This window comes from Dipodomys merriami, unplaced genomic scaffold (genome assembly GCF_024711535.1).
Source record: "Dipodomys merriami isolate MVZ:Mamm:240054 unplaced genomic scaffold, mDipMer1.0.p SCAF_26, whole genome shotgun sequence".
Taxonomy (NCBI): Eukaryota; Metazoa; Chordata; class Mammalia; order Rodentia; family Heteromyidae; genus Dipodomys; species Dipodomys merriami.
Genome location: NW_027204048.1, coordinates 20,392,538 through 20,413,404, shown reverse-complemented (window position 1 = coordinate 20,413,404; position 20,867 = coordinate 20,392,538). Strand labels below are relative to the sequence as shown.

Here is a 20,867-nt window from a genome sequence, read left to right as displayed (position 1 = left end):
CCTGTAGGCGTGCTCAATAATGCTGAAATAATTGGGCACTCTGTGCACGTTTAGGGATGCTCGAATGCAAAGCTCGAGGCCTGCCCTCATCCTCTTCTCTGGCGGCCGACTCTGTGTTGTGACAGGTTTATTTGAGTGGGACCGTGAGGCATGCACCAGTAACTGCGCTGACAAGAGTTTAAAGTCATTTTTACCAGCACACTAGCAACACAGAGAGAAAGCCCTGGAGAGGACGGAGTGGGGGTGCTTGACCTCAGCTGAGACCGCATCAGCCTCCGCCAAAGGAACTGCTGTGTGCAGCCCTGGCTGCCTCTTCTGAGTGGAAAGGGGAAAGAGGAGGGGAGAGGAGGATGCAAGCTCCACACAGCCCTCAACAGGAATCCCTTCTGCACAAAACCCTCTAACACTACGCCAGCAGAAAGGGCTGGGGACACTCAGCACGGCTTCAAACAAACCATGTTTAGCTCCAGCCAATAAGAGCCAAAAAAAAAAAAAAAAATTCAATTCCATGATTTTCTAAAACATGAAATTAATCTAGGAAGAAGGATCTTGGAGGAACTTTTTTATATATTTCAGAGACAATCTCATCTCCTTGTTCTTCTTCTGCATGTCTTCCTGTATTTGATGATCAAAGTATAGCATTAATTAGCTCTTTTCTCTATTTACTCACATCTTGTTTTCCTGATTATATACACTTAAAATTTGAACACCCAAGGCAAGTTTATCTACATAAAATGGAAAACTGAGCAGTGTCAGAGGTTCCATTAATCAAGTTCACAACTGACATCCTGCCAAAGCTGCTCCTTACCATGTTTCAAATCAGCTTTTCATTCAAGTGGCTGAAATGATCTTCATAATTTTTACATACTATTATTTTTCAGTGACTAACATGTATGAGCACATATATTTTCTGAATACAAAAATAACATCTATGAAAACAGGAATTATATATGTAATTAACTTCAAAACATCATTCAACTTATCAGCAAAAACTGCTCCATTTCTTTTTCCTTTAAATTCCTTGAATAATTTCACAGGCCTAGTTAAGTCTCTTTTATCTCCTCTCTTATAGACCGCATGATTCTACATCTGACACAAATCCTGGCCAATTGCAGACAAGAAACATTCACACGTCATATGATACATTTAAAAAATGTCTATTTTAGTAGATGTTTAAAGGAACGGAATATCTGCCAAAATCAGTAAGTTCAATGACTCTAGTGTTTTATTTTTCTACTCTCAAAGAATGAAACAAAACAAAACACTAACCACCTCCCTTTTCTGTTTGCCCAGGACTGTCTCATCAGCTGAAAATATCCTCTAGTATATCTGTTGTACATCCACAGTAAAGACTAGCTAGAAATCCCCAATGGTTCTAGTTTGCCTCAGAATAGCTCTAAAAAGACTCATTTCCTCTTCTTCCTTATGCCTTGCTTGGAGGAAATCAAGTTCTTGTCTCCTCCAAAGTTCTTCATGTAAGCCCCTTCTCCACTAGCCCCTTTCTCCTCTTCTTGGTGTTAGCGCTCCTTCAACTCTCCACCTTGGTCCCTGAACAACTCCAGTGGCTGTCACTGTCCTGTAATCGGCTTAATTACCAGCGTCTCTAACCTTTTGGTTAAGATGAATTGCTCATCTATGTGAGAACCTCAAGTGACCCCAGGAAGCAGAAATCACACTACATTTTAATGGCTTTTCTGAGTTCTCCCCAGGTCTTCATGATGTCAAATTCTTATTACCCCATACGCTGATCACGGCGCATCTCTTAGCTCCCTTCCACTCCACTCAACTCACACCATACCAGAATTGGCAGTTTTCTCCCCCAACTGTGGCCATTCCATGTATTTTAGGAAAATCTCCACCTTACTTACCTAAGTGGCAATCACCCAACTTAGTTCAAACTCCTGTTTCACCTGACCCCCTACAGCTTCTGCAAACAACCTGGCTATCTATCCTATACGATTCTTTGTTTCATTTGTTGGCATGTACTACTGTCTCATAAAGGTATCATTATTCACCTTTTAGGTGATGCGCAGAAAGACCTTGACTTGCTGGGGATTGTGAAACTCTGGAGGTAGAAACAACTCTCAGGACCCTTTGTATTCGCTGGCATCTAGTTCAATTGCCCCCGTTGAAAAAAGTCTGCACAAAACTCTACGATATTACCGAAAATAAAGTAGTTCTTTGGTATTTATTCCCTGCTTCCAAAAACAATGGGCTCCCCTTTTATCTAAGAGTTAAGTTCAAATGTCTTCACATTCAAGAACACCAATGCCAGCCTAATTTTGCAGAATTCTGCACAATATCACCCAGGGAATCTTTTCTCCCATGATGCTAGTCAATTTCGCGAGACATCTCTACAACTCAGTTTTACTACCCAGCAACACACACACATGCACACAGTGCTCACCCCTGTCTCCATGAATTGGCATGCTACTCATCCTCTGTACGAAGGCTGCTCTCAGAATTCTGACCCACAGCACTCTCTACCATGGCCTCTCAATTCTGACAGCACTTGAGGCCAATACCATTTATATAATACAACAGTCCAAGAAAGCAAAAGGCCTCATTTACATCAAGAAATAACACAGGAAAAAAACAAAGGGGATAGGAGTGCTCAACAGGACGTTAACAGACTCATTACTTTACTCATGTACCTATAACCCCTCTATACAGCATCTTTACCACAAAATAAATTTTTAAAAAAGAAGTAAGATGGATAAATGTGCATGTGTCTAAACCCTTTAATTACAGCTATGTCTCTGAGATTTTCCCAAGTACTAGAGATTTCTTTCCCTTAGGTGTTGAAACAAATTAGAAAGCAGTATCAGAACAAATTTTATAACCTGATGAATTTTATTTCATGTAATGCCTTGATCTGCAACATTTAAAATAAGTTAGATGTTTCTTCTCTAATTCTCCATTTGAACAATTTAAAAATAAACACCAGTGATCTAAAATGAGCAAAACTGACATTCCTGTGATCAGACTTACAGTCTGGTATCTCTAAACTCTTAGGTGTTTAAACAAATTACTACTAACCACAATATTTTTCCTAACTACTTCATCAAAACTAAGAAATTACCATGAGCATATTACTACAGACTTTATTCAGATTTTTCTCATGGTCGCACTAACATCATTTTTCCTGTCCCAGAATTCAAACCAGGACACATCACATTTAGAGCTTTTTAATTTTTCACTTACTGTAACAAAATTTCTTTCAAAGATCTTATGAATGTCAACAACCAAATCACAATCATACTGCTTAATGTAATATGCTTTGAATAAAGAAAATCGGGGGGGGGGGAGGTTAATGTCTAACATAAAACTATGTTACTACTCATTATATATACTTAATATCAAATCAAACAAGCATACTCACCATAGTATCCCACAGAATAATGTTGCTCAAGTTTTCAAAATATATGACCGTACATAAAATGATAATTTACTACTGAAAGTATATGATTAAAAATGTAGGTACTGAAATATTAGTTGATTTACTACAGGAGTACAAGGCATATATATTATAGCAATTACTATAATAATTAACAATAATAATAATATTCATATTGATATTTAGTCAACAAAATATTTGAGACCATCTTTTTAAAATAAAAACAAGTCACTACAGGCTTTGCTGAATTTCCACTCTTCTTCATTAAAGAAAATGTGTTTAGCTGACCAAATATCAAATGACATTCAAGAATCAAAATGAAAATGAAAGAAAAACTTAAAAATTAAGTGAATTAATTAAAACTTTTTGCTGTTAGAAAATTCAAAGTACATTCCTCTGGAGAAGACAGGTTTCTTAGAATTTTATTCAAGGAGCCAAAGAGAAGGAGAATCTAATGAGCTACCTCTCCATAAGATAAAGAAAGCCCATTGTCCTCTGACCCCCTACACTGTAGGTACCAATCACAGAACAATGAACCTGTAAATGTTTACTTCTTTATCCCTACCTGAAGAACTATAAAGTGTCTTCTCTTTTTCAACACGAAAGGAATTGAAATGTATATTTAGAGTACCTAGTTCAAGACAGATATTAAAATAATTTGATAACTCAATATCCTGAACAATTAATTATGTACCAACAAATCTAAGGAGAGGAGAAGAGGAAGGAGAATGGAGAAGAGAAGAACAGCAGCAATGACAAATGATCGAGCCTAAGAACCAAGCAAAGGACATACTCTAGTACCAATTAAACATTAACATAAATGTATTCTATGCAACTGCAACTGAGGGAAAAAAATATCAGAGAAGGATTATGCAAAAATTCTTCTCACTGATCTCCCTAGCTTATCATTTTCTTTGGATGCCTTATTTCACCAGAAACAAACAAAAACACCAACAAACAGCACAAATCACAGTTTAAAATAAGCTATTTCTTCCTCCAGATCTCTTGATGGGCCATTCAGGAGAATAAACATTAAAATGGAGTGAACTTCAAATTTAGCAAGTAAGTACTCCATTAAGATAATTAATTTAATTCTGAAAAACAGCTAGTAATTATGTCTAAAAATATACAGCAATAGAGTGGTAGACACAGCTTCGATTCTGTTAATAGCTTTTTACTAGATTTTCTGTAACACAGAATTATTTCCTTGCAGCTTCAAGTTTGGCAAGGAAAGTAGGAAAGCACTACTAGGAAATCAAATTCGCAGGGAGTATCTTTTGAAATGCTATCTTTCTGCTAGTAAAGAACTAAAATGGCTTTTCATCAGAGGTGCCCAATTGGTAATAGAACTGAGTGATCAATGACCAAAGAGAAGCTGGTAAGGGCAGAGCTGCTAGTCCGTGCCTCGTAGATTCTTCCCATCTCCACCTGGAAGCCAGACAGAGGTTTTCTTGTTTGCCACTGAAATTGCCACCTCTACTAAGATCTCCATAGCAGAATCCACCGTAATACATACGTTTCTAGAAGTAATAATGTCCCAGTAGTAATGAGCATATTCAGTGCTTATATCTTGGTCTCTAAAAGAAAATGAAAGGTGGAAGTGGCGCTGTAGCTCAAGCGGTAGAGCGCGAGCCTTGAGCTGAAGAGCTGAGGGACAGCGTCCAGACTCAGAGTTCAGGCCCCATGACTGACCAAAAAAAAACAAAGAAAAAAGAAAATGAAAGGTGAACCTGTGATAACATCTTTTGTCAGAAAGCGTCAAAAGAACAACGAGCCAATTTAATGGGGTTTACACTAGCTAAAGGTATGTCCTACCATGAGTCCCACATTGGCTTCTTTGTTAAACAGCTGGTCACCAGCCCATGTGCTATTTGGCAAGGTTTAAGAAACTGCGGGAGGTGGAGCCTCCCTGGAGGGTAAGTGGCTGGAGGCATGACTTTTCTGCAAGCTTATGTCATGTTCCAAGACCCTTGTCACTCTGTCTTGTCTTTCAGGAGGTGAGCAGCCTTTTAATATGCTACCATGTTTGACCAAACAATTATGAATTCCAAAAGTGTGAGCCGACATAAATTTCTCCTCCCTTAAATTGTTTCTGTCAGTTCTTTGATCACAGCAAGGATAAAAGTAACAAATACAAAAAAACAATCTGACTCCGAAGGAGTGAAGGGGTTGGGTGATTGCTCTCAATCAACCATGTGGTTTTCTTGAGTCATTAGAATTGGTTTGTGGAAGGAGTTTGGAAGAGTCTGGAGATGTGGGCTAGAAAAGTACTAGAAGGTTGCAAGCAAACCTCAGTGGGTAATTCCGGAAGGAGCTCAGAAGACCAGAAAGGATAACAGGAACACAGATAATGACAGCAAGGCTCATGAGGATTCAAGATGAGCACAAGCACTCTATTAGAAACTGAACTAGAGGTCATGTATCTTACACGGTGGCCAAGAATTTGTCTGTAGACTTTATCAGAGGCTGACTTTAAAGGTGAAGAAGTAATGGAACGTGGCAGATCAGCTACGGCTCTGGTATTTCTGGCTGCTGGCCCGATTTGCAGTGAGAATGAGAGGTACCTAGCAAAGCACTGAGACGACTTGAAAAGGGTGCACGGTCAGAAAAAGCTCTGTCAAGTTGGCAGCTGAGAAAGGCATCTGAATGATGATCAGCAGTCTCAAAAACAAGCCGGGGATTCTGCTTCAAGGTTTGCTCTAGGAGCCCTTCAGGAGTTTTGCAGATGCTACCCATCCCAGTTTGAAGGGTAACCCTGGGAAGACACAGTTGAGAGGCTTTCCCTGCGGAAGGGAGCATCTCCCAGATGCCCCACTTGAACAAGGCTATCCAAAAATTGTTCCCCCAGGATTCCTCTCACCATGCTCAGTGATGGGGTCCAGTGATGGCTGGGGCGGGCAGCAGCCTGTGGTGGTGTCCACACGGAGCTAGTTTTGCAGGTGTACAGAATTCAGAGTGACACCATCATGAAGGTTTCTACCCAGATACCCAGATAGAGGCTAATGTGTGGCAGGGTCAAGATCCTTGCAGCCACTCTGAGACATGACGTCTATACCACAGAGATCCCAGGATGACGGAGCTCCCAGAAATGAGAACATCCCCAAGGGAAAATTCTGGACCACAAATGGAGCCAGTCCAACAGAAGTTCTGTGCGTGGTGACTGGAGAAGCCCCCCTGGGCTACCCAAGCCTGTCAGTACTCAGATCATGCCGCTACATGTGTACTGCGGATGCTAGACGTGGAGCTACGAGATTTGATGCTTGCCCTGCTGGATTTCAATCTTGTGTCAATCTCCTGTTTCCTTGCTGTTGCTCTCCCTCCCCTTCCTTTGCACGGTGTAAATACGTAACAGGAGCTCCCCGCTCAGAGTATCCATGCCTTAAGCCTCACAAGACATTTTGAATTTGGATGTTTGAATAATATTGGACCTGTTAGGGGCTTTGCAGCCTTTTAGAGATTGACATTATCAGATGACCAAGACCCTGCAGAAGGTTCTAAGTCTGAATATAAAATGTCCTCCACAAGCTCACATGTCGAACACTTGGTGGCACTATTTTGGAACCTTCTGGAGAAATTAAGAAGTAGGGCCTAACTGGAGGAAGTTCCTGGGGTCATTCATGTGAAGGTTACATCAAGTTCCTAAATGCCTTTCTCACCCTCTGCTTCTAGTAAAAACCTTTTCTACCCTACACTCCACCTCTACAAGAACTAAGAATCAATGGGCCTAACAGCCATGGACTCAACTCTCGGAAACCACGAGCTAAATGCAAAATAGAATAAAGTATTTCCTCCCTTAAGTTGTGTCAAACTATTTGGTCAGAAGGAAAATAAAAATAACTAATACAATCACCTGGGTAATAATTCTAGTAAAATACTTAACCTAAATCTAAACTTGAGAAGACAATTATGAACAAATACAGATTATGGAAGATCCTATATGACTGGTCTAGAATCTTTGAAATGTTAACATAAAAAATGAAGTCTAGAGTAAAAAAATTACACGCGGCAATAAGTAATTTCTGTATATGAATTTGGATTAGGAGGGAAATTCTATTAAGAGTGCTATGAAGGATATTTTGTGGACAATATGTGTGATTCTGAACTATAAGGATGGATCTAGGGAGATATATCAATTATGCATGCAGAGTATAGAATACATTCCCAATATTAATGGGGAAATGTGGCTGTCGTTTTCAAATAGTTTAGCACTTAAAAAGTTATGTGTATGTATATACACACACAGATGTAACTACAAGTGACAATATGGCAATGGGTAAATCTAGGTGATACTTAACACAAAGGTTTAGTACTCAACTCAATTTCCCTATTGCTGTAGGGGATAGGGAAAAGCATATATATACTCTTCTTGCCCTAAGATGGGAGTTCTTTATTTTTTTTTTTTAACAATCTCTAGCAAAAACTGAAAGTGAAGTGAAAGAAACAAGAGTAAGAAGAATAAGGAAAAACTTTTCAAGACCAGCTTGTCCTGGTGACTTCAATCATGGGCTTCATGGCAGGAGAAGGATGTACACTTAAGAAATACAAGACAGAGGTTCACTGAAAGGACGTATTTCTCATGCTAAACAAGTCACAGATATCCTTCGGACTTGTCTTACAGACAAGACAGGTAATAAGAAAAAAACACCATGTAAATCACATTAGATCTGTACTAAGAGTTTCACTGCTGAAACTTAGTTTAACTCATGAAATGAGAATAAAAAACAGGAGGGGAAAAATTAAAAACAAATATAATATCTTAACTTCTCTAAGAATAATCATGCTTTCTGAATGGGCCGAAAATTTACTAGGACAGCTACTTCTAAGCGAATTAGCAATAAAAAATACAATTTCTACTACTTGTAGAAGAATGGAGGCCCATTTAAATTATTTAGGAAAAAAATTTAGAGGCTAGTTTGTACTGAAAACAATGGTTTACTCTGCTGTGTTTTAATCACAAGAGTCCTATCATGAAGAGATTGTGTTCAGTGAAGGTTTTCAGTAAAGCTATTTGAAACTTTTTAAAAAGTTCAAGGCTACAAGCTGGGTGTCAGTGGCACACATCTATAATCCTAGCTACTCAGATCTAAGGATCTAGATTTACCAATCTCCAAGTGACCCTTTCCCCGCAAAAAAAGCCAGAACTGATAGCATGGCTCAAGCAGTACAGAACCAGTGGCTGAATGAAAAAGCCAGAACTGATTGATAGCATGGCTCAAGCAGTACAGAACCAGTGGCTGAATGAAAAAGCCAGAACTGATAGCATGGCTCAAGCAGTACAGAACCAGTGGCTGAATGAAAAAGCCAGAACTGATAGCATGGCTCAAGCAGTACAGAACCAGTGGCTGAATGAAAAAGCTGACAGAGGTTTGGACCAGAGTTCAAGCTTCCAGTAGTACCACTTCCCACTCCCCCACCCCTCCTTCCACCCCGCACAGAGTAAAGGTACAGCTTAAAGCCTATCTACTTCAAGTTCCTCAATAACCTCCAATCTTGCAACCTGAGAAGTGGAATTAATCTCAAATGTCTTCTGGATGAGTTGATTTCCAACAATTACCAGCTTATGTGTTTCAAGTGTGTGCACATATGCATGTTTGTACAGAATACATATAAATGAAAAAGCGTAACAACCCCAAATAATACTACTATAATGCACTAACATTTTCTCATCTTTTCTGTACCTTTATTAATAATGTTTTAAAATGTTTGGCACGGCCAATGAATTGATTTCCCTGTAAACTCACATCCCTTAACTGGGAATTTGGTTTTTTTTTTCATTTAAATTTTATTGTAAAGGTGATGTACAGTTACATAAGGTAAAGTACATTTCTTTTTGGACAGTGTTACCCCTCCCTCATTTTCTGCCACATTTCCCCCATTCAGCCGCCCCCCTCCCCCAGCAAAGTTGTAAAGTTCATTTTGAGTGTCTAGTGAGTATCACTGTTGCACTGGTTCACCATTTTTCCCACCATTTCTGTGATTCCCCTTCCAGTCCCCAAATCAGATAAACTTATATACAAGACAAAAGGTACAGAAATAAAAAAACAATGACCACAGGGAATAAGCTAAAGGGAAAAAAAGAGAGATAAGTACAAACAGTACAATGAAAATCCTCTTGTTTCCATTTCTTGGAGTTCACTTTGATAAGCATCATTGAATAGGAATTAAACACACACACACACAATCCAAGCTATCTCCACACATTTGAGATCCAAAGTAAGGGCCGGTGGAGAAGAGGGCTGCACCCCGGAGTGGAGCACGGGCCTTCACCCCGCCCACTGACGTCCCTGCCACCCATCAGGACCCTTGTCTGGCCAAGGGAGAGCCATCATTCACAGAAACTATCCCCTCAGGGAAAATGACTGGAACTGAGACCAGCAGGATGCAAACCAGACCTTCTTACAGAGGACGAAGGGCAGAATCATAGGCTGAAGAAAAGCTTTTGCAAGGGGCTGGTGCCTGCTGGGGCTGCAGTGGAAAAGGCAATCTGTATGACCCAACAAGCAAAAGGGAAAGTTGGGCACAACATGAGCATTCTGGGAATCAGATACTAAGATACTAAGGGGTTTCAATGTTAAGAATAACGAGATTTCCAAGGCTGGGGAACTGGCTTGCGGTTCTGTTTCACTTTATTAGCCTGAGTTGCTCTTTAACTGGTGTAATCAAGATCATAATGATTTGTTGGATATGTGTTGCAAATATCTTCTTCATTTCTGGCTTGTATTCTCTTTTTTTTTTTTCCGGTGAGGAATCTTTTGAGAAACAGATGTTTTACATTTTAACTGAGTAATAAATACTATCAATCTTTTTCTTATGGTTTGAGTTTTCTGTAACCAATTTAAGAAATCCAAGACAAAAGAAGAGACCGACAGACTTACTTCGGTTTTTTTTTTTGAAAGTGTGAAGTTGTGCTTTTTATGCTTCTGTTACTGACTTCTGCATATGATGAGATATACAAATCTCATTTCTACTTTTTCTCCACAAGAATAACTATCCTTCAGTAGTAGCTACTGGTGTCTGATTTCCAACTTTTTCTCACTAATTTACTTTGACATAAATGAGTAGATCTGTTTCTGAGTACTCTAAATCTTGGAATAAGATTTCTTAAATGGGTCAGAGAGCTCAAACCATAAAAGATTCATAGTATTTATTACTTGATTCAAATTAAAAACATCTGTTCATCAAGATACCTTACAGAAAACGAGAAAACAAGCCAGAAACCAGGAGAAGATATTTGCAACACATAGCCAACAAAGATTATGATCTTGACTATTCCAGTTAAAAGGCAACCAAAGTTCAGCTTAAAAAAAAAAAAAAACCTAGCTTAAAACATAGATCCTCCTAAGGACATGTAAGTATTTTAAGCTAGTGTGTGCTAGCTACCATACACTGGTCTGCATACTTACAAGTATTTAAAATGCGCAATTTTAAAGAACATAAAAATATTTACATTTTTTAAAAAGTTCACAATGCTATGTAGTAACTGGATCTGAAAGCAGCTAGAATGTGAGGGAAGAAAACAACAACAAAGGAGTACAGAGTTCAAATCCTATCACAGTACCCTGGAGGAAGGGTGTATCAGTACTGGTGGAGAAGAGAAGCTAAGATATATTTCTGAAGGCAGCTCAAGACACATGGTTATGTAGGGGAAAGGAATTTTCTTGCAAAGTTGGTTCCAAAGTAAGCTTAAACCACTCACATGAGGAACTACCACAGAAATACAAATTTATCTTGTAATTATTTTTCTTTTTTCCAATAAGAAAAGCAATGTGCTCACTGAAGACAAGCACAGTGAAAAGTTAAATAAAACCCTACTGATCAAAGAAAAAACTAATATACTGTCAGTGGATCAATTCAGTATTTTTCAATGAATATGTAAATGTTTTAAATGAAAGTAACATCAAGCCATCTTATAGCTTAGATTGTTGCTATTTAGTCTTTGTCCTATTTAGTGTGTATCAAAAACATTGTTCCCTACAACAACTACTACTACTTTAAATATGTCATTTGTAATGGCTGGATAGGATCCATTATCTAGATATGTGAAGGTTCACTTAGGCCCAGCTTCCAGATAGCTGTTTCCTTCATTTTGTTAGTCATTGGAGCATTAAACCATAATTGCACATATGTTTCTATGTATGTAAGCATGCATGCATACACAGAGTATTATAATATACATCAGATAACACAGTTCTCCTTCAAGTTAAAGAGAACTCACCACATAAAAATATTGTAAATAATAAGGGTTTCTATTACTCATATAATCAGCTCAGTGTAGAGTTAGATGAGTTGGCATTTCAAGTCTCAAGATAAACTTCTCTGTACTTCTTAGGACTTCCATCATATCCAATCGTTCATCAGAAGGTACCAGCTACAGTTCTATGTATTACCTCACATTATGATATAACTGTGCTAAAATGCAGAAAGGAAAACAAAACACATCTCCTTATATCTCATGGGCATGGATAAGGCTGGTCATGTGCTCACCTCTAAGAAAAACTAGAAAGGTCGTCTAAAACGTTTTAGCCTCCACTGTAGAAAAGAACCAACAAAAAAGCCTACCTCAACATCTATCTATGTCCACAGGTCTTTCTGACACTATTACCCATTAAAAAGCTCCCCCCCCCAAAAAAAAACAACTAAGAAATAAAAACAAGCTCTGCACTTCAATCCAAGTAGACAGCAAGGAACTCGATCTGTTTTTTTTCACCCACAACAGTTTCTCCTTTCAGATATTAATTTGGCAGGGCTGTGTCTACAAATTGCTTTGAGTCAACCCAGAAATACCCTACGGAAATTTAAAAAAAAATACAATATGACTGCCATTTTGCTTCGGGACCACTGGTCAGAAGACAATCTTGCCTCAGATAAACTCTTCCCTAGTTTATGAATCTACTAGCAAAAACAACAACAACAACAAAACTGTAGGAGAATTACAAGAAACACTCTAACCATAGGGGGCTGCTTACACTTCAAGAATGTGTCATTTTTTGCTTTTTCTTCAGACTTAGGGAGGTTGGGAGCTCTCATTTTTATTAAGTCAGCACCATTATGTAAAGTTTAACTATTACTATTAGTAACTGTCATTCACAGTATGGACAGGGTTTTTTAAAAATAGAGAAACAGGAGAGAAAAAGAATGAAGTTTATCATAAAACTGACATAATTGCAGCAATAAGATTACCTGAGACATAGGCTAATTTCTATGGTTACTAATATATAAAGTTCTTCCCAACTGGCCACTCCTGGCCTGGTATGAGCTTTTGCTGTCCTTTTCTACCAGTCATACTCCTGTCCTTAGCCAGTCCTTCCCATAGTTAGCTAATCCTAATATTTCATAATCAACTATCATTCTCTGGATGAATTTAGATGCAAATCCATTACAAATTCTGATTTCTGAATTATTGAATAATGTCTCCTTACATCTCTATAGGTAAGTATTTTCCATCTACATACATTCCATAAAGTATTTTGCTTCTTGGCATAAGAAATCATAGTACTATTATCTTACATGCATAGTTTAACATTTTTTGCATCATAGTACCCTTTGGGAATTATAAACATTCTTCTCCAAAAAATACATGCCTCCCCTGCATGCACATACCTGTAATTCTGTAAATATTTTAGGGATCTAAATGGACAGCCCAATAGTGAAGCATGAAATTCAAGTTTAATATACTTTCTCAGGAGTGGTGTTTCCACAAGTCTTGGTTGTCTTATAATTTAGGCTACCTAATTACTATGTGCATCATGCACAAACCTTTTGATTTTCCTTGCAGCAGGGTGCTGGACAATTCTTTTTTCTCCTCTCTATATCCTTTTTTACATTTTTTTAATTAATAAGTGTTTTTATTGTGAAAATATCATACAGAAGGGTTACAATTACATGAGCAGGGTAATGAGTATCTTTTTTTTTTTTTTTTTAGATCCCGAAAATTTATTATTTGGGCAAATATCAGATACCAATCTTCTGTTGTACAGCTTGTGAAAATAATCAGAAAATAGACATTTTGAAATGGAAAGTCAGAAAGAAATAATTCCATATGGCACGTATTACAGAAATAGGTTTATTATGAATGCAAGGTGTACTAAAAGCATATTTCTGGTCTACACTAATGAGTACATTTCTTATCAAGCACTGTTACCTCCTCCTTTGTTTCCCCTTATCATCCCTTCCCTCTAACTCCCCATCCCCCACCCCTGCCCCAGTGCTGGACAATTCTAACAGTGGATTCCAAGGTACAAAGAATGTGGCCCCAGCCTAAAAGAAAGAACACAAATTCAAAAGATCAAATAAGGAATAGGATGTCAAAAAATGAACATTACAATTTAGGGGGGGGAAGGGGAGTGTAGCTGTGGAGAAGGGAGGGAAGGGATGGTAGGGGAAAAACAAAGGAGGAGGCAACAATGCTTGATAAGAAATGTACTCATGACCTTGCTCGTGTAATTGTAACCCCTCTGTACAGTGTTTTCACAATAAAAAACTTATTTAAAAAATTACGATCAAGATGCTTAAGCTTCAAACATTACATGAGTAGGCACTGGAAACTTGGACTGCAGTCCTGCTACTTCCTTCATATATATGGCTCCTTTAGAAAACCACTTGCTACTTCTGGTTTCATTATTCCTAAGGTTCAGATAATATTTCCTTCTACATGGGGCTGATATGAAGATTAAACAAAATAATGCATGCAAATAGTGAACATCGGACTTGACACAGAGCAAACACATCCAATAAACATTCATCCTTTTGTTACCCATTGAGAGAAAAAACAGACATTTACAGAGAGGATTAATCTGGGAAAAAAAAAAAACTGACACAAAAGACCACAAATTTATAATGAAGATATACAATTGCCAAAACAGAGGCATACAAAGTCATACATTATTAGACTGGATGTACTTTGTGATTATCCATTCCATTCATAAATTTTATACATTAAAAAATTTTCAGATGTGGTACACACACACACACACACACACACACACACACACACACACACACACACACACACACACACACACACACACACACACACACACACACACACACACACACACACAATGGAATTTTATGCTTCCATCAGAAAGAATGACATCACCCGATTTATAAGGAAATGGAAAGACTTGGAAAAAATTTATTAAGTGAAATAAACCAGACCCAAAGAAAACATAAGCTCCATGGTTTCTCCCATTTGTAATAATTAATGTATGTCTAGGATAGTCCTAGCAGATGAGCAGAATAGCTCAATAGCTATATACATATGACCATATAAGATGATGCTAATCAAAATGAACTCCAAGATATGGAAACAAACAAAAAACCGAACTGATATATCCCTATGGTCATACTGTAAATGACATTCAGGTTTATGCATTTTCTGTTCATTGGAGCTTCCTCTCAATCCTAGCTGGGGGTTGGGTGAGGGTGTAAAATCCAAATTAAAAAATAGACTAAAATTCAGACTGTGAGCTAATCTGAGTGACGCCCATTTTTCTGTGTAGCTGCTTCCAAGAATTGATCTGTCCAGTCTCTGGTGCTCTGGTGTGAATGAATGCACATTTGCAGACCACTATTTCTCAGTGGATACTGATGCCCATATGCCTTCGATATACCCACTCAAATTTTGAAACTTTTTTAACACTTTGAACTATGAAAGTACATTTATTGGTGAGAAAGGATCTTAGCCAAGTACAAAGACATATAGTAGCACTTCAAGTCATCAACAGATTGGGAGATGAGGAATTAACTGGTTTCTAGAAATTTTTTCCAAAGAAGCTTTATAATAGAACCTAAGTGGACACCATAGCAACAAATTAGAAATCCAGTTCCTTATTTAGTGTTTTATTTTTTGGGGGGGTGGGGTGGAGGAGAGTTCCTAAAGTAGAAATTGAACTACAGAAATTATTTAAATGAGAAAAATCTTTATTGTGAGATGAAAGGAAATTACTGTCTCTTAAAGCCCCATCAGATTAGGGTCGAAGATTAGATTATAACTACACCACTCAATAATGTAGTCCCCTTGCTCCAAGGGAAAAAAAATCCAATATAAAAAAAAGGGAAGGCAGCCTAAGAGGCAAACATTCCAACAGAATGGTAAAAAGGGCTATGAGAAACTACACTGGCGTTAATGCCATCACAGCTTGGTGAGATCATGCCGGCAGGTCCTTACAAGGGCGAAACACACGAGGGACATGCCCCTGCCAGCCTCTTTCCCCAAACTTCTATACAATAAAATCTGTGGCCAGCACTCGAAAGCCTTTAAGTTCCAGGCACATCATTAAATCAAGACAGTAACAAAGCTGAGATAACACTCTAAAAAACATCCATCTCTTTAATAGATCACTTAAAAAAGTCCATTCCATATTATGTACACTTTAAAAAACACCGATGACAGGAAATGGAGAGAAGCACAGATAGGCTCACCCCTAGGTGTCCTTAAGATTAAAAAACAGTGGGAAGCTCAAGTTGTAAAAGCTGAGGTCGTGAAGAGTAAAGTTTTACACATGGTACTAGCATCAGAAAAGAAGCCGTGATTCTTGTGTGTGACCACCATTACTTACCTACGGGCCAAGTCTCTTTAAAGAACTTGATGCCTATGAAGACACTTCCTCAGTGTTAGTCCCTCTAGTAGGTGGAAGGCCAGAACTTGGCTGCAGATGGCTTTGATGGGCAACTGATGCTCTCTACCCAGCTGGAGTCCTTGGCAGAGTGGATTCCCACACTAAGGGTCTCCAAAAAGAGCTAGTACAAAAGCAAGCTCTTACTACTGTGCTCCCACTGAGCCTTGGGACCTTGGCGATGACTAGAGCCAAGTACTCAGGGGCACAAGGGAGACCCACCCAGGACACGGCTTCAGTACTACGGAGATCACCAAGCTCAAAACAGGCTACATGAAAATACTGCCTTGCATGCGCATGCTTACTACATTTTTGCTTCTGTTAAAAAAAACAACAAAAAACTTTTTTTTTTCTTTTTTCTTTTGCTGGTGCTGAGGCTTGAACTCACTTGAGGCCAAGGCTCTGTCCCTGAGCCTCGACCACTTGAGCCACAGCACCATTTCCGGCATTTTCTGAGTACTTTACTGAGTAGCTAGTGCTTGGATCCAAACTTGTATTTTTAATTTCAAGTTTTATATTATTAGAGACTCTAAGGTCCACATGCACTTCGGCAGGGCTGGACACACACATGCGCACGCACACACAGGGGCATGCACATCTACACACAGTTTTTATCTCCAAACATTTACACCTTTGAGATGTTTAGCCTAATGGCTATTTCATTTCAAAGAAACAAAACGATGGCCTGGAGGCACGTGTCTATGTGGAGGAGGCTGACACGAGAATCCCAAACTTGAGGCCAGCCTCAGATATACATGGAGAACCAGACACCCCAGGGTAATGTCTCAAAACAAAACAAAGACTAACAAACAAAAAAACTCCACAACTAAACAAGTAACAAGGTAAACTGGTAATAATTCATCGACATGTCTCTGAAATTTAAAATGATTATTTTGAAACCCATAAGGAAAAAGGTAGGACATCAGTTTTTTTTCAATTACCACACTAAGAGACTCTCTGCTGTAATGTTAATTTGGGATAAATAAATATGCACACACACATATATAACACAATTTAAAGGTCAATCATATGATAGAGACAATAAAACAAAGTGCTAAGAGAGGAGATAGCCCCCTTCAAGACACCGTCTTTCTTAAAAATAATTCAAACACATAGTGTGGTAAGGCAAAGTCATTTAAATCATTTCCTTAGTAATACAAGTAATATTTAAATAGATTTAATAGTGCTGCTCCAAACCAATGAATTATGGGTTTAAAACCTATTAAAATGTAATGTTTTTTTCCTGAGCTGAGAGGAGAGAGATTTAAATCCACTGAATTTTAATATTTCAGCTTGAGCTGCAGGAGGTAGAGAAAGTCCAAATGAACTATTCCATCAGCCCCATTCAAGCATGAACATTTTAATCAGTTTTACTTCCTTGGAGTTCTCTAACACAGTTTACGCTGTCATTCTGAAAGCACTTAACACAGAGAGTGTGAAAAACCACCAAGGCTTGTTATTGCCTTCACAATTGATGGCAAATAATTTTGCAGACTTCCTATCATTAAAATGTCACTGCTAAAAATTGAGGTTCAGCATTTCTACTGCTAAACTGCATTTTCTAACACCATGACATACCTGTTCTTAGAGGTTCTTTTTTATTGGGGGGGGTTGCTTTTTATTTCAATGCATGCATTTCTATCATTTTCTGTTTCTTAGAGAGGTTAAATAAAGAAGGTGGGGAGATTTAAAAAATTGCATTTTTCTATTTTTAAAAGCCAAACACTTTCCCTCCAATGTACATACTCACAAACTCCTTTCCTTAATGGTCGTTTCTTTGTTAAAATTCTTATGGGTTTCAAGTTAGCCTCCCTTATTAGGCGTAACCGCATTCACACAGCATGCGCTGATTATATAGTGTAATGGATTTAAAAGCCATTTTAAGATAGTCAGATGACTCAATTTAATAAGACAGGAAATGAAAACATCATTTCTAATTAGATCATATTACTGATTTAAAACTACAATTTGTGTGTTGTTCCAACAGTGTGATCTTGCAGAGATTCTAATTTAAACACAGTGGCTACTAGGACACATGGCAGATCAAACCAAACACATAACATTCCCAACTCATTTGGGGGGACCTCAGGAAACACTTCAAGGATAGATATATGATTTAAAAAAAACACAAAACATTAGCTATCAAAAAACAACACAAGAATTTCCCTGGTTTTGTTCCTTATAAATAAAAGATAAATGATCTTTAACTTATTTCCATCTATCAACAGTTTTAAACTGCACATGACCTGTGAAAGAAATCATGATAACTGTGTTTCATTCCATTAAACACAACTAGCTTCTTGTCAGGAGACCAGCCGCCTCTCCAGGCTTCGGGCTCACTCCAGCACTGTGCATTGAAACTGCATGGATCACTGGTTCCGCTCATTTACCAAAGAAGGTAGAATAATATTGCAGAGTTAAAAAGGTGCTTCATCAGATTACATTAAATATGGGAACAATTGCTCTTCTCTGGATGGTGTGTGTGTAAAACAGATACCTACGTAGAGATAAATAAAGGAAGGTCTACATGGGGCTTAGATGGGCCTTTGGGAGAAAAACTGTCATTCCTTCAATGCAAAGACGCGTTGCCAACTACATGCTAAAAAAAAATCTAAACCAGGCTGGTGGATCATTTTGGTAGCTGTTCAAAATGATACATCAAGATATAGTAATAAATGCACAAGAGGACACAGAGCAGGTGTTTCCAAATTCCACAATGTTACGTCTGCAAAAACTCCTAGGCAAGAGGCACTACCAGGACTGGGAAAGGCAAAGGGAACTAAAACAGCACAAATTCAACAAGTTAAGTTTGCAATTGAGCTCTTTCCTTCTCACTCAGATTTGTGGTTCCCTGAAACTGCTGGGCTTGTTTAATCTTTCTGCAATCTGTTTTTTCTGAACAACCAGATTATATGATTTTGCTTCATTCTCTGTCCAAATACAAATAGTTTAAGGTCTACCAGATCCAAGATCTATCAGCTACAGCACATGCTGCTTTAATAGTATGCAGTTTTGTTTACTTAGTTCTTCGAACAAGTTTTGGATCACAAAATTAAACTAGCTTTATTTTAGCAATTAAATCCTTATGTAGGAAACATCAGTAACTCAACTACAAGCCAATCTAAATCGTCATTCCCCTAAGAAAAGGCAATGCGTCATCCCATTCAAAAGAAAGCATGTAAGATAAGACATGAAATGACATTAAAAAGACCCATCATATGACATGTCTTTCTTCATTTTTAAACAACATCCAACGCAATGTGGTTTTAACTTAATCTTATTGTTCAGCACTAAAAAAAAAAGGGAAGAAATCCCAAACAACAACAACAACAACAACAGCATTTTGTTTTTCTAGAAAAGGCTGTCAATCACACATAAGGTAGAATGGCTAACTTTTAGCCATTCACACAAATGATATACGCAAAGCTAAAAATGACTCTGCAAGCTCTCCTACTGGACTGTACGCTGTACATTCTTTCTATAACCACTAGATCATACAGTGACAAATGCAGGCTCTATCACTTATGACCTGTGGGAGATACAGTAACAAAAACATATATACCATTCTAACATAAGCACTATGCACTCACACGTACCAACACTTCAATCAAGCAGAGCTGGTATATAAATGCATGCTTAGCTATTAAAATGGAAGCTCTTTCATTAAATAAAAATAAGATATTGCTGTTTTCTTCCCTTTAAAGAAATTAAACTAATCATGAAATGTATTCATCCCCATGTCCCCCGAGCCCTGTCTACCCTAGAAAATGTATGATAAATGCTACCCCAGGTTCTTACGTGGCATTTCTGATTCAGCCTCATCTTTCAAGGAGCAGTCTGGAGGAAATAAAGGTTACTCTTTTCCATTTATGTCTGCTAATTTACTACCATTTCTTTCTTGTGGTCAGAGGGACACAAAATAGAGCTCCAAATAGCCCATTAAAGAACAAGCTACAATCAGACTCCTCTGCCCGCACCAATGCAGTGCTCCCAGAGTTCTGATTTCCTTGTTAAAAGACAGAGGCATAATTGAAGCAATATCTTCACTTGGATTGATTATCAGGCGACCCTTATCCACATCTTCACTCAGCAATTTGAATTTTAATGAAAGTAAATGGAATAATTAGCATTTCAAAATATGTTTGATACACTAAGGGGAAAAAAGAGAAGACTTTTCTGTATAATTTATACACAAAAGAAATTATTTGGGAAGGGGCAGAAAGAGAAAAGTATAGATGTAGTGCCTTCATTAGAAAAAGGTAAGAAACTGCTTTTACCATATAAAAATGAACATTGCGCTCTTTAAAACTAAGACTACTTGGCTTCATTATGTTTTCTACGTTTTCTTTAGCACACAACTTTATTACTTAACTTAGTCTGAAAGAACAAAAATTTAAGTGCTGTTGGACTGACTGTACAAACCTATAACGTCCAACTGGATTTCTATGCAATATTATCACTATTACTTGCTAGAGAATGATGTTCTAAGCCAATGAAATTTTCAAAAGTGTGGAGTTCACCTATTATTTCTCCTACAAATGGACACTAGCCCATAAGAATCACTGATCACAGGGGGGAAAAGTGGCAGAGGAGATGTGAAAATATATATTTCACTAAAAATGCTATCAAGACAGGCTACATCATTTGAGGAAAGATGGAAGAAATCAGGTCATTTTAACATCAGGGCAATCTGTACCTTTTTTTCTGCCCTAGGTTAACAACAGAAGCTGATTGCAAAAGAAAGAAATAGGAAAAAGAACAACTCAGCCACCTTAGGGAAGAGATTTCAGGAACTAAAATCAGAAAGAATGTGATCCCAACTTTCTGAACCAGCCATCAAATTTCACATGATA

General features: G+C 38.0%; 1 protein-coding gene across 9 annotated transcripts in view; it reads right to left on the bottom strand.

Moving 5' to 3' along the window:
- LOC138837023 (transducin-like enhancer protein 4) overlaps positions 1 to 20,867 on the bottom strand; it is a 142,352-nt gene that overhangs the window by 69,150 nt on the left and 52,335 nt on the right. The gene's annotated exons all lie outside the window — the stretch shown is intronic.